At 44.6% G+C, this 15,482-nt stretch overlaps 1 protein-coding gene across 1 annotated transcript in view; it reads left to right on the forward strand.

The window, feature by feature from the left end:
- The first annotated feature begins 5,184 nt into the window (after nt 1-5,184).
- Nucleotides 5,185-15,482, forward strand: part of sema4c (sema domain, immunoglobulin domain (Ig), transmembrane domain (TM) and short cytoplasmic domain, (semaphorin) 4C) — an 88,232-nt gene continuing 77,934 nt past the window's right edge. The window contains exon 1 of the mRNA XM_047591441.1: nt 5,185-5,870. The gene's annotated coding sequence lies outside the window, so the exon portion shown is untranslated. The remainder of the gene's footprint in view (nt 5,871-15,482) is intronic.

Consider the following 15,482-nt stretch of genomic DNA (forward strand, 5'->3'; position numbering starts at 1 on the left):
TGCCCATTGGGAGCTGCTGAGACTAAATCATGATACTCCAGCGTCATGACTGACTCTGCGATCAGTTCTTAGCACTTCAGGTTGACGGCCATGGGGGTGGACATGATGCTGAGCAGTCATTACCTGCCCACCCATCTGTAAATAAATAAAAAGTAAGTTCACAGTTACTGTTGTTATTATTAGTGTATGAGTTGGAACACTTGCTGAATCAGTTAAAGCCAAATGTAATAATAATAAATCATGACTTGCAAGAAGAATGTGGCCTAAAGTTGCATTTGAGCTTCCGCTCCACTGGAGAGACCGAAACAGAACGCTGTGTTCCCTTCGTGGCTTTATCTTTGCTTTGTGTGTTGGCGGTCTGGTGATTTTGTTGCATCTTCGTCTTCTGTTTCATTTCAAATTCGCACTACATTTGGATGGCTGTTGTTTTCCACGCATGCCAAATGATCTTAACTATGCAGCCATATTCTTGTCTTTGTATATTTGTGTGTTTGAACAGTCCCTTTGTTTACAGGGACATGCTTTGTCCTGTAAGGATGCACAACGAGCGTCTTTGTCTCGCCTGCACTGAAGAACGTTCCTCTGTTCCCCAGCAGTAATCCATGATACATGCCGCAATGACATCAGCAAATGTGCCCACGTGGAAGTTCCTGTAACTGACGTCCAAAGTGTAGAAGATGAAAAGAAATGAAGCAGAACATAATCTTTGCACAGCGTACAGGCCGCGGTGTTTGTATGTAAGGTCTGAGGCCCGCACACTAAATAAACCTGTGATTTGGTGAGAGACTTTGTAAACTTAAAATGAGTCACTGGAGCTGGTCTCAAGAAAGTGCAAGTCAGTCTGCATCGTCTCATATTAATTTCTGGAAAATAAATGCTGTAATTACTTGCACATCCTTGTTATTGTTTATCTGATGCTTTGAAAAACAGAGTAAGCGTGAGCTCGGAGCTGCTGACTCGCTATCAGCCGCTATCTTCCTTTGCCGCACTGTCAGCCATTAGGCTGTAATTTGTGCTTTCACACTCTCAGGGCCTCATCCTCAAAGCAGTGGCATTGGCATCCGCGAGAAAGTTTTTTCGCTTTCACTCTGTTGACGACTGTATACATTGACTGATAAGCAGAATCGTTGACTTCACGCCCACCGCAGGTGTTCGAACAAAAACGAAAAGGGTTCCCATTGGAGAGGAGGTGTGAATTAAACTCCGGCTCAATTTGGCATGAAACGTGACACACTTTTAAAGGTTAGTAAAAAAATAAATAAATGAAAAAGAAAGCCTGACAGACTCTGAATGAATATAATGGTGATGAAGAAACAGGAGCTGAAGCAGCTTCTTGGACACATTTATAGATTTTAAGCATTGTCAGATCAGCAGCAGAGTTTCCTGAAAGGAGCTCTCAGTGGTTTTTGCAGACTCGCTGCGTGCGAAACTATCTCAGCGTATAGGAAATTGATCAAGAGAACTAGGGAAAAGACCGCATAAAGCTGTTCTGTACACTGGACCTCTGAGAGAGGAGAGAACACTCAAAACAAATTGAGCTTGAGGTCAGGCATGGAACTTCACACATGACTGCGCCTTCCCATAATACATCTATTTTAGCCAACCTTGGGTGCAAATAATCCTCACAAATGAATTTTCATCATTTTTTTTTTTTTTTTCATTCCGAAGTAAGAAGGCAGAAAACACAGGGGGTAGGTCAAGGTCTTCTCAGGATTGCTTGTTGAAACATCCTTTTCACTTTTATTTAAATTCCTAGAAGGCCACGTTCACCATGCTAAGAACAACTTCCCAGCACGAAACCCACATTTTCTCAGCGGAGTCTCTTGATGTGGCCTGAGGCCGTGCTACTTCTCCTTTTCATCACTGAGCTGTTTTTAACACGCTGCCGAATGAGAGTCCGACTCCAAATTAGTGTCCTAAATCCAAACTCATTAAGTCTCAAACCGAACCAATCTGTGCCAGATCGTCTGCATCCTGATGTACGTTTGAGATTATCAGCATTATGATTCAGGCTTATTTATTTGGTAATCTGTCTGTGTGAGGATTTGTTCAGCTGTGCGCAGCGTCTTCCGTCAGACTGCATGTAAATTCAGAAGGTGCAGACGGTTTAGCATATGAGAGGTGCTGCAGACGGAAATAAACATGCCAGATAGTTTTGAAATCATCCCTGATATAATAGAAAGGTTTTTGCCTTTCCTTTGGGAAGTAGCCTAGTTTCGGTCTATTGATTTGTGCTGGGGTTAAAAGGCCCTTTGGTGTTTCTACCTACGCTGAGACAAATATCATTTGCAGTATTTTCTGTGCTAATCCAGACAGATTATGATTGTAATATTTGTCTTCTAATCTCCACACTTAATCTGTATCTTAATCTTTGGATAATAATCCAAGTCTTAGTTTATGTTTTTGTTCTGAGTGCAGTGGATTATTTTCTGAAAGCTGCTACAAAGATGGCTCTCACGATGACATCGTATGCTATGAGGTAAAAAGGTGTCTGAAATGATTGTGTTGACTGATTGTGTGATGATTTATATACGTGCCCACGATCTGGAAACGGACCTGAAGGAAAACCTTCCAGCATGCAACAGATTGAAGGACGTTCCCGCATTGTCACTGTTCTCATTGTGTTTAATGTGTCATCCTACCTTAATACCTCAGTCTCTTCAGTGTTGAGACACGTTTGGTTATTAAAGGGGAACTCCACAGAACTGATGCAAGAGTTCAGGTTTAAATGTCACATGGCTCACTAGTCACAAAAACCTACTGTCAAATGTCGCCTGAGACTCTGGACGAAGATTTCAAAAGTCTGAAATATTCCTAGGGGTAAAACACACCCTGATCATGAAAGCAGTTTTAGCCATCATAATAATAGACGTTAGATTGCACAGTTGTTCCTACCACAACTTTGCGAACTCTAGCAAATATATGACTTCTCTTCCCAGAATGGATTGCCCAAGCCTCCTACTGTATATTGGAATGGGACAGTTACTTCACTTCCATAGTGAATATTTCAACGCAACATTCAATCATTCTAATTGAAAAAGCATCGAGAAGGCAACAAAGGGATGGCAAGTTACCATTTGCCTTTGCCAAAAAAAAATGTAATCATAATAAAACACATGAGGACATAAAAGAAAAGAAGGAAACATCAGCAGGCTCAGCCAGCAGTAATATCTGCAGCAGGATTTCCCCCATGCCTTTGATTCTCTATGGTCGGTATAATTTAATCTTGTCAATACAGTTTGAGAGAATTCTCTGTGTAGCCCATTGTGAGGACGTCTATATATCCTGGCACCCAAAATTTCAAACGAAAAGCCTTAACGTGTGTAGTTTCAAAGAGAGACTATCGAGATGCATCGCGGGAAATGTAGAATTCAGTTGCGTTGATGGAACTCCATGCACCGTTCTTTATGCTTTGTGCTGCTTTGATTCAGGCCGTTTTTGTTTTTTTTTAATAAGGTGAGTTTCAGAGTTTCGTTACACTCTATACATCAACCCCAGTCACAACGGCATGACAAAATGTCTCTTCCATAACAAGCCGGTCATGTGAATATCCACTCCTGCACTCTTACATGTGCTCACATCTGAGAAAGCAATGACCTTTGACAGTTCAAGATTCCCTCCTGACGTGTTTTAAGCTTCAGGTTTCTCATTTGATGACGCACTGAAGTTATACTTAATATGACCCCCTTCCTTGAACACTATAATGTTATAAAAGCTGGAGCACATTAGCTTGAGTGATTCTTCCCTACAGGCTGCAGTTTGCTATAGCAGGGCCTTTCTCCCTCCAAATGCTTCTTTGCTGGTAGCCGGGATTTAAAGAGCAGCTGGTCTTACTTACATTTCCTAGAAAGGCTGAGATGATGAAGTTATGTTTTTTTGGTGTGTTTTTAAGGTAAATCACTTTATGTTTCAGCTTTTATGTATGAAAAGTTCTATATAAATACATTTTTATTAATTGATTGATTGATTTAATGAACAGCCACATAGGTGGAGTCTTGAGGGACATCATCAACGCCTGTCTTTGCAGCTTTCCATTTCATAGTTTGAAAAGGTCTCACTGGTGACAACTGGGATTCTCAGAATAATCCGCTGTTGCTGCTCCGTGGAGCTGAACCAACTATCTGCCTCTCCTACCTCCAACCTCCCCTCCCAGTGTCATCTGGCGGCATCGTCTACGGTACATGCAAGTGACTATAAGTTGCCTCGTGTGATTATGTTATAATTATAGTAACTTAGCATCACTGTACATTTTGTAGGAGGTGTTTCAGCGCCTTCCCTTCAGCTCAAACACCCTCAGCCGTTCAGAACAGAAGCTTATATCTTCACAGATTTGAATCTTACTTTTCCATAGCTGATTATTTTTGTCATCCAAATTGACCAAAATCCAAACAATACATTCTCACATGCGGTGGCAAACTCCTATCTGAGCTTCGTTTCTGGACCTAGAATAGACTTAAGGGGGACTTTTATCTCGTAATGGAGTCTCTTAACAGTATGATATTGGTGCTTTTTTCTCATAAAAAAAATCAATACTTTCTCATGCGATGCTTATTACATATATTTGTCCTCTTTGGCTGAGCCTAAACATTTGTCTAATAAGAGCAGCAGGTAAGCAGCAATCCAGGCTTTCGAGAACAATCAATAAACATGTATCACTGAATCGGGCAGAGAAGATGCTTTATGCCACAATCCAGTCCAATCCAATCCAGTTTGTATGAAAATCTGATTATCGATCTTTTGATCAAACAAAGAAAAATTGAGAAATAAAAGTTAAGGGCTTCATCTGAAAGCAGCACGTTCTGTTTTTACATCGTCTCTCATCCAGAGCAACAGCAGTGAAGGTGACGACTTTGCATAAATGTTGTATTGATCTCTTGTTTAACATTTTCTCTGCCTGCTCAGACTGTGTCACCTTCAGAGACATTTTGTGGCCGGATGCCTTGCTCAGGGGCACTTCGGCAAGACAGGAAGCAGAGGCAAACAATGGTTTCTTTAATGCCAGGCCACCCCGCTCCTCAACGCAAATGTTCATTTGGTTGTGAGGAGCTCGTTAAAAAGGGCCTCCGAGGGTCTCAGGTCAGACTCTGGGTTGGGGAGCACTTTGCTAAAACAGACCTCCACTCTCCACACAATGAAACTGTCTTAATCAAGCGGTGTAATGGCTGCTGGAGGGCCCCTCGTCTATGTCGGGGCCCTTGTTCGGAGAGGCTAATGGGCGGGGATCTGTTTGCGTGCCTTTTTTGAAATCCTCCAGGTCCCTGCTGCGATGCGTACTGCAGAAGTAGGCTGGGGGCGCACACACGCTGCAGCGCCACGCACCGCGCGCACACACTCACACCATTTCCAGTGGAGACTGGCACAGAGACGCAGCGCCACGACCACTCCGATTTGTCTGCCTGCCACGGACTACCGAAACTTCTGAGACAGAGAGGCTAATAGGTCATTCTAGCTCGCCGCAGATAGCGGATTAAATTCACGCTTTCCTTTCTTTGCTTTGCTTTTTTTCCCCCCTCTTTTTCTCCTCCTCCTCCTCCCCTGGTTTCGTGTTACAAAGCTCTGGGAGGGAGTTGCGCGGAGAGCCAGTTCTTCTGTGTAGAAACTGAATGACAGGATCATATGGCTTGATTTGCCTTATAGTCCAAACATTTACAATCACAGAGGACACAAGAGGAAAGAGGAGGCAAGCCGCGGACGAAAGCATCCGAGGCTGATGAAGATGTGGAATAATTTATAACTCAAATTCAAGAACAAACGCGAGATAACGGGGAAAGAAGAAGAGAGGATACTCGGTCTGTCGTCAGAGAACGACGGGGAGGAAAGCGCAGGACGCGTTTGCCAGACATCATCACCACCAGCACCGTAATAATATGGTAAGTTCGCAGGCGTCATTTATTAGAATGGTGCTTGCTGCGCTGCGAGGTTGGATTAAAAGTGAACGACGGAAGCAGAGCTAGAAAACATCCAGACCCGGAGCGTCCGGATCTCCAACTGTTGCCACGAAGCCCTCGTTTTTTTTTTTGTTTGCTTCTTGGAAATAGGACAGCACAACGCGTTGTCTAGACAGATCTTTGAGGTGTTGTAGGTCGCGAGCGTTGGGGCTCGACGTGATGCAACTTTATCTCCTTTTCGCGCAGTGTAAACACAGCGCACTGCGGTCAGGAGCACTTGGAGAGGAATCAACTCCGGGGGTTCACTGTAGTCCGTGCATCTATGTGCGTATACTCTCCAGCGCCAGGTTTGTGAGACAGTGTTAGGTGTAATATGTCAGAGTTACCCCAATGTGCCGCTGTAAGGAAGCCTAAATATTGCGTAAAATGCTTAATTCTTAATGTTTCTTAGTGGGGTTTGTTCCCTCGAATGAACTTTTAGGCACCTTTGTTTGCCTGGTGATACCTTGTATCCTCAATGTAATATCACCATCCTACAATATTCCAAACTTACTGTGCGACTGCTGTTGTTTGACAGTAGTTGGTAGAAATTTTCTGATATATTTCAAAGTGCTTATGCAGATGTTTTGATCAGAGGGTTCTGGGCGTCCTGCTGAAGGCAGAGGCATAGGTTTTGATTTCCTAGTGCCGGAAAAGCAGTGAGTCCCTTCAACTGCTGCCTGTTATTCCCCGCCTTACTCAGCTGACACTCAAAAATTAAGCTCTTATGGTGACAATAATCCACTGACTTGCGATATTACTTTTGGAGTGTTTTTTTTTTTTTTTTTTTTTTTTTTTAATGAGGTAAGTATTAGTTTCAGTTGAGTGATTATTGTAATTACCGGGGAGGAGGAGGAGGAGTGGAGCTCAGAGCAGGGGGCCAAGCATCCATCCTGGGCAGTGAGCAAGGGGTTGTGTAAAAAGGTGGTGGTTCAGACTAAGGAGTTTTTTTTTCTTTAATTTTATGTTATTTTTTACAAGCTGGATGGTGCCACTGACAGTTAACTAACAGACAGTGCCGGGAGTGGGGGAGGGGGGGTTGAAATAGACACAGTAAGTGTTGTGGGATAAGTAAGTGGAGGCATGTTATTGTGATGTGGGGTGGAGTAGGGGGGTTATATGAGAACTTTTGTGTGTTTTGTGAGGTTACACTTGCGTATCTGCTGTGATATTTGTGCTTCAATCCCATGACGGTTTCGAAAGATTTCTTACTCATATGGTCTGTGAGCAGGTAGTTCAATATCTCTCCGTGTTTGTGCACGCTTGTCTGTGTGTGTCAATGCGCCATTTGCAAAGATTAATGAAAGTAAAATACTCGTAGTATTTAGCGTTAGCAAGTTGACATTTGCAATGTGGAGGGATGTAGCTGAGTGTGATTCTGCCTAAATTCACTTTACTCACCTTTTCGTTTGTGGAATGAAGTTCACAGACCTTGTACATATACATGTACATGTACATGTAATCCTTAAGATAAGCACACACAGTAGATTATGGAGGGGTGACGCATGTTACTACCAGATATCTCTGAAAACTAATTTGGTTTGGGAGGGATTCCTCCTGCCATCAGCATTAGTCCAATACTGGAAAAAATAAATCTTGAAAATCCAGTTTTATCTAAGGCAGTTGCAACACACACGCACACACACACACGTTCACACGCACTGCAGCCCTCTGGCCCCAGATGTTAATGCCTCCTTTGAGAGAGCCACAGGACTCCTGCCGACTCGATCTCTTCATTGTCGAACAGACAATGGGCTCCACATCCTGACAGCCTGACTCCTTCCCATCTTCCCTCACACACTCCCTGTGCTGCTCTTCACACACGCACACACATGCACCCATGCAGTTAAACGCCACACAGTCATGCAGACAAAATGCACACGCATTAAACTCTGCAGGCATGTGCAGATTTGTTCTTATATTTTTATTGTGGGGTTGCCGAGTACAAGCTTGACAGAAGGGGAACGTCTTAAAACTTTTATCTCTTATTTGCTGCTTGAGTGTGTATTTATGCACACTCACGTCCCCGCCGATGGTGCCATCCGCTCCTCTGCGAGGTTGCAACTGACTATTACTCTCAAGTTAATCTCCTCTGATTCATTAACTCTTTAGAAAATGTTGGCCAAACAAAGAAAAAATATTGATAAATCATTTTGTTTCTTTACAGAGCCTCAATTAGTCAGCAGTCAAAATACTTCTATAGAAATAGTTCTATTTTCTATTTGCTGCCTGCATCAGTGAGTGTGTTTCTCCCTGCATGGGTGCGTGCGCACATATATGACAGAAGCGGTGTGTTTTGACACCTGAGGGTCGACATTGCGTCATAGGTGCTACACCGCTGCCGCACCAGATGTCTCGTGTCTGCTCTGTGCCCGTTCTGTTTGCGTGCGTTTAATTGTCATCCCTGTGCCACATGTATCACGTCAGCGCTACGGATGCTGTGGCCCCGCGTGGCGAGCAGCTGAATGCACAGTGAAATCCCATGATAACGGGATCATTTCTGATTATGTAACGGTGTATCTTCACATACAGGAACAGGCGCGCAGTCTGCTGGCTGTGGTGTCGTGTGAGCGCACGGATCTCAATCCGCTAACGATGATGTATTTAGATGGCTTTTTTTCTTTTTTTTTCATCCACATGCTGAGCAACAGTTAACTCGCCAGCTTCCCACAGAAGCCTTTTTTTCCCCCCTGAATATCCTTATTGTATCTGCCTTTCTCTCCTCCTTTAAAACGCCTATTTCAGAAACCGAACTGGTTTTGCTTTTTTTGCTGTTTCAAAACCGGTGTCCCGCTGAGCTGAAGGGAGCCTGCATCTCGAGCCTTGCCCTCTGTGTTCTGAGGCCGCCCGAACTGAATTGCACCGATTCTGTTTTGTGATGCTCCTCAGCATGTGTGTGTGTTGAACAGAGATATGGTTCACAGAAGGCCAGATGCGAGGTCTAGAGAGCTGAAGCAGATGGTTCGTGTGTGTGTGTGTGTGTGCTGGAGGGGAACAGCAGGAGGCAGGGCTGGGCTGGGCAGGCTCGTGTTTGGAGAAGAAGGAAGGGAAGCGGCCTGTTTACGAGAACATCATGGTAAATGGACTTTGGCGGGAGGGGGGAGGGTCAACGGGATATAAACTCGTGCTTTAGCGCCTTCGGTTTGTGTGAGGCTTCGTATTTTACATTAATTCGGGCTCCATTAACAAAATAAGGTCATGTGTGTAGCTGTGATGTTTGCACAGCTGCTTAAAAATACACCGAAATGTGGAGTCGCACTTAAACAAATACGAAGTACGCTTGCCAACTTTAAATAAAGAGGGAGAAACCTTCTATGACCCTTGGGATACATCTTGCCTTATGAGTGGTTTTGACCGTGACATTAGCTGTCTCTGTCTTGGCAGTGGCTGCGGTGAGGTACAGGAGGTGAGCAGGTGACATCGAGGCAGACAGCTATAGCAACCTCTGAGGGCGTCCATCACCCCTCTAAGCAGCCACACTCTCAATTATGCATGACTTCAAACCTTAATGTAAATTAAATGGATGAGTTATATGAAAAGTCACCCTGAGTACAGTTGTCATGAACGATGTAGTTAGCTACAGACACCGAGGCTTAGTTTTGGGGACAGACTCTCCGTTGGAGCCAGCCTCAAGTGGCCAATCGGGGAACTGCTGTTCGTCACATCTGGCGGTTGCCACTTAGTCGCACATTTGCCTGTGTAATTGACAACAATCAAAGCTCATTCATTAGACTGTTTCCTCTAAGAACAAAACCCATGAGCCCCCTCGTTCTTGTGATTTTAAAGCCTTTCTTTGCGCCTGTTTTTTTAGTTTTGACATATTTTTTTAAATGTTCTATAATTCCACCATTTATAATGAAAAAAAAATTAAACAGTGCACTCTATATCGTCTATGCTCTCAAGCAACTTTCCCTCTGCTGTTAATCAATCCACGAGAAAAACTGCAGTGTCCAGGAGAGGTCAGTGTAAAAGGAAACACATGCCAATGATTCCAAATGCTTTCTATGTTAAACCGTGCTCAGATAGTGTGCAGTAAACCGGGATGCAGCAGTTTGACGGTTTGTGATTTGTGAATGTGTGTCTTCTTTTTTCTTCAAGTAAATGTAGGAACCTGACCACCACCATCCACTGTCACCATTCATTAGAGGATGCCGTGTGTTTCGGCAAATCGTCCAGTTTCTTAAAGCCGGTGCGGTTGCATTTTATTGGTGAAATGCTGCAGATGGCTCTGTATCTGTAATGTAGAACTCAAGCTGGACAAGTGATACACAAACACACGAGTGCACAACCCCCAGCCCCATCTCAGTGGCTTTAAGGCCCACTGAGAAGTTTCCGTCAGGCAGCGAGGATGAATCCAGAGGGTTTTGGCAGCGGCCGTGATTGCAGTTGTTCCGAGACGAGAAGCTCCGGCTCTTTTGCAACTTAGCCTTCCCTTTGAGCCTTCTCTCGCTCTCTCCAGCGCTCTATTTCTCTCACCCACTTATGCACACATTTTTTTTCCCATCTTCCTTTTCCCCGTCTGTTTCGCCTCAATCCTGGTAGCATAATGAGGTCATTTTTGCATTGCCAAAGTGTAAGCGCTTACCACTTATATGGCTCAACTTTAATTGAACAGAGAAGTATGTATTCAACCTCCTGTGAATGAAAGCTGTGTTGGGATAGAGGAGAGGAGTGTAATTCTTTTGGTGGCTCTAATAGTGGTGCCAGCATCCTGAATCCCCCGAGGGCTGCCATTATGGATCTTTCTCTCTTTCTCCCAAAATCAATTCAGTTGAATTAAATGAAGTCCTATTGACATTATTGTCAAAAATGAACAATATTGCCAAAAACTGCTCTGCTCTCAGCATAAAGAAAACAAAGCGGCAATACATATCTGCCAACCTATGAATGATGCAGCTCCAGATCAATAAATAAATAAGTCCTCAGGGAGGAAAACTGTTTCCAGGACAGTCAGGCTGGTGGAAAATCCGATATGGAGCATACTGACACTCCTGGAGGCAAATGTGGCGGGGGCTGTGTAGCTGTGTGCACGTGTTTTTCAAGCAAGTGTTTAGCAAGTGTTTTTCTCTCCCGCCATGTGGAAGTTTTGTTTATCGAAGCTTTTCTTCCTGACCTGTAATTTCCCCCCTGTCGGCCTGATCAATGCCATTTTTAAAATGTCAGAATGCAGCAGTGAGAGCCATCACCCCAAATCTAATTACTGTTGTCTCAAACAAATGAACAAACAGATGGATGGTAATCTATTGCTCCCTGCTATAACGTAAAGGTTCGGGCTTTTCCTCAGCACAACAAACTCCATCTCCCTTTATGGGACTTGCTCTGAGAGTTAGTGGAGGCCTTTTGAAGACGCTCTGTGGAGCTGCTCTGGGTGGCTGGGGCCCTCTGCATTATTTATGAGTGGTAGAGTGGAGGTGGAGGAGAGTCCTGACCTGCTTGTTTGTTACCAGCTGACCACTATTGGCCATCTGCTGCCCGCCAGCCTCGCGCTCTCTGCCACTGTCTGTCCCTATGTCTGCTGTCATTAACTGTATTTTTATTCCCTGTCTGAAACAGGACACTTGGCTAGCTTGATATAGAGAAGTGTTCTCAGTAAAACCAGTATAGTAGTTATGGCAGAGAGCAACTTCCAGGAGAAACTTTGCAGGAACTCTTTACACAATTTTGTTTCCAGTGTTATTATACCATCAAAGAACTACTACTACTACCATCTGTGTCTTATCCAGTGCAAAGAAATGAGCGGACATCTAGCGCAAACGTTCTGTGCCTTCATGAAAGAAAATAGTGCTGCGGAACAGCAGGTGGCAGTAGTCCGTATTCGTCATTCTAAAAGGGAAACCAAAATTGCTACTATGGCTAGTGAGCTAGGAAGATCTACAAACCATTGTAGAGTACAGGCCGATCGACAGTTTTTCATATTGGAGGCTGCAAGGATCCAGCTAGTGCCAACGATGCATGGAGCAAAAACTAGGGTCACATCGGTTCATTAACAACCAAGCACCGTTAAACGGCCAACCCTTGGGTTGGTGTGTGGCCCTTTGAGACAGATCCAGTGCAGCTGTTTCATCTGCATTCAGAAACATACTAACTGTCATTATTTTGCACAGTCACTGCCACTGGAGTGAATGCTTTGTGGTTCCGTCTTGAAATTTTGGATGGCATTATGGGGCGGCTGTGTAGCGGTTCGGTCCTGGGAATGTGCCACATACCAAAGTGTCCTTGAGCAAGACACTGAACCCTGAGTTGCTCCCAGTGTGTGGCACTGGTGTGTGATTGTGTGCGTTCTTGTGTGAGTGAATGGGTCGATGTGTCTGTGACTGTAAAAGCGCTTTGAGTACCAGAAGGTAGAAAACGCTATATATATATAAGCGCCATAATACCATTATATAGTGGTTTGTTCTGTAAGTTCCTTTTCCAGAAGCAGCTGGACCCATCTGTTCTGTTTGAGGCTGCTTCCTGGGCCTGTCTTTGCTTGACTGTGGGTGAAATTTTAATGCTGGAATGGAATGAGATAGGAATACATTGGGCCGAACAAAAAAAAAAAAAAAAAAACCCTTGTCAGTGGGCCAGCTGTGTTTCGGGGCCACTGTGAAAGGTATTTAGCATGTTTTCTGAGGCCCCCCGTTGGCTGCTTGTTGTTTTGTTTGTTCCGACTCAGCAGATGTTTTCTGGCTCAGTTGTCCACACCGTGTTCCATGTATAGAGGGGCTGTCGGAATTGTTCTCTCTCTTTTTTTTTGTTCTGGTTTTGGTGACGCGTCAGTGCTGCTTGGACCCAGTGTGAATGCAGAGGTTCCTATTCTTCTCTGATAGTTGCAACATCGCTGTGTGTGTGAATGTGCGTACTCTGCATAGAGTGTCCATGCATATTCAGCGCTTGCTGCTTGCTGTTTTTCATCCATTATTTCCTGGATAGCGTATGTAAATGTGTGCAGCCCAGTAGCAGAGGCTAAAAAAATGAACAGCTGAGATTGTGAATATGGATGTAGCTGTAGTGGTTGTGTAGAGGAAAGTAGGGCCCTGCCCTCCTCTTCCCTGTGCTAAGCAGAGCATGGTAGTTTGTTTTTATGACAGCCTTTTTTTGGCATTGTTCTGGTCCGATGGAGCTCGCCCTCCCTACCGTGGGACCGGCCGTTAGTGGGCAGGAAGTGCCGGGAGCACGCAACTGGAGCGCACACACACACATACTGTATGGCCAACTCCAACGCCCAGCCCCTCCCGAGCTATCGCCCCACACTCACACATTAAGTTTTGAAAGGACAATAAAATAGTTGCCCTGCGGCTCACAGGCTGGTAAGCTGCAGCTTATCCAGGAAGAAGCTGCAGCCGAGCTAATGACCTCTCTCCAGGGTAGGTACAACAGAGGGGCCCGTGCAGGCGTGTAAGCAGCATGAAGGCCCCTACATGACTGCTCTCTGAGATCTCCTCTGAGCTTGTGTGTGGGAGTAGCTTAGCTTGCGTGGCTACCCTGCTTATTTCCTGCTGTGTTTGCTAGTGTTATCTTGGCCTGTAGGAAAATAAATGTTAGTCATTAGTCCCTCTGATGAAAGTATAGATGTTTTCCCGGTGTAGCACCTCTAATTGTGGATTCAAAGTTAACCTAATGTTCCTAATGGCAACTGGGAAGTCAGTCACTTACTGCTGGAAAATCAATGATAGAACAGTGTGGCTTTTAATTCTGCCTATTTTGGGCACAGTGTGTGACTTTTGGCAAATTGGAAGACGATGATGGACAATGTGTGCCAGCCACACTTGTCCAAATATCTTCACAGCTGCGGTGTATTTCTTCACCTTAATTGGAGATGTCTCCGTAAAGAACCAGCATGAATTGTAGTTTCCCTGTCCCCTGACAGATGAAACGTTGCCACATCCATGACGACTCCAGTGTGATTTGAGCCCATGCATCCCTGCTCCTGTCCTTTAGTGTAGCAGTAGCGGATCTTTACGAGAGAGGTAGCCTGTCACTGTTAAAAGGATTTGTTAAACACAGCCTTTTTCTTCCTCTTACCCAAATGAACGGTGAACACAGGCTGTAATCTATCATGTCTGCATATCCTAAACCCGCTGTTTGTTTTTGTTGACGATGCCACCTCCCCACCTACTCGTCTGCTTAACATATTGCCTGCGTTAGATGTGATGAGATCGTGCAGACAGGAATACCGCATTCAGTAAATACCTAGTGTAAATGAGGAGATCAAACTGACATATCTGTGCATTGATATGGAGAGCGTTGTACTGAGTGGAAATAGTGCTAATGTCACTTACAGTAAAGCTTTCGTCGTAAAATACAATGGTAGGTAATGACAGTGGCCTGCACACTGACACCACTAAGACGGATGAAGGCTCAGGAGAATCTCTTTAACCTCTGTCGTTAGATTTAAATCTAGCTTTATTGATTCACTTACTTCAAGTCTCCTCTACATGACTGCTAGCTTAGCTCAGTCGGTTGTTAGTGACCAGTGCTAGTTGCGGTTAGCACGTAATTGGGCTCACCTTGAATCCGGCCCCACAGCCTCCTTTGAGTCCAGCTGTATCAGCTGCTGCAGCCACAATAGTCCTGTTGTTGAGGTGTTGGTCTGGCTAGTGTGCTGTGGTGGGGGTGTAATAGAGAGACAGATTCAGTGCTTGCCCCTTCACCCACCCGAGACCTGCTGCAGACTCACCTTTGACCCTCGGCTGGTTGTGCCCCCACCCTCTCCGTCTCCCGCTGTTCTTTTCCAGTCCACCGCGCTCTGCGTGATGTCTGATTCGTCTAAAAAAAAAAAGGGGGGGGGTGGAAAAAAAAAACAAGACAGAGATTCTCAGTGGGACGAGGCCACAATGATATGACAGAAGGGAGATAAAAGAGGAGAGGGACAGAGATTGGGAAAATACAAGGGCTGGCAAGAGGATTAAAAAAAATAGAGAAACAGGTTGCCATGTTTGGTCCAGTCACAGAGAAAGAGACACAGATTGGAAACCAAGAAGGAAGCCAGCTCACTCACACAACAGCCCTGAGAAACCACGATAAGAGCCGACCAGCAGTCAACAATTACACCATCAATTTCCAGCCTGGCTTTCACCTTACTTTCTCACTAGCCCCTTCAATCTGTCTCATCTTTTGCCTCCCTCATATTCTCTTTCCACCACTTTAGTCCGCACGCTTAGTGTATTATTGTAATAGACCTCTCCAAAGCTATTCTGTTGCTTCATGCCTCAATTCATGCTTTCCAACAACATTTAGTCAAATATTGCAATTGTCGAGTCATGTGATACTTGATGTAATTTATGAAACATAAGCAAATGTGGATTCAATCAGTGTTTGATGTAGCGAAATAAGGAAAATTTGGAAAAAGAGTGGTGATAGTATTCGTGGTCCAGTTGCATGCAAAAATACACAAACTACTCGTGGTTTCAGACGCTTGGAAGAGAATCAGATGAAAACGGAGGGCCGGGCCGGTAGCATCTTCTCAGCCATGCACGCTCTCACCTGCGCTAACGCATTCGCACGTTGCTTGCCAAATGTACGCATTTGCACGCACACCTTTGTGCGCTCACAAATTGACTTTATCTTCTCTCC

Source organism: Mugil cephalus, chromosome 8 (genome assembly GCF_022458985.1).
Source record: "Mugil cephalus isolate CIBA_MC_2020 chromosome 8, CIBA_Mcephalus_1.1, whole genome shotgun sequence".
NCBI lineage: Eukaryota > Metazoa > Chordata > Actinopteri > Mugiliformes > Mugilidae > Mugil > Mugil cephalus.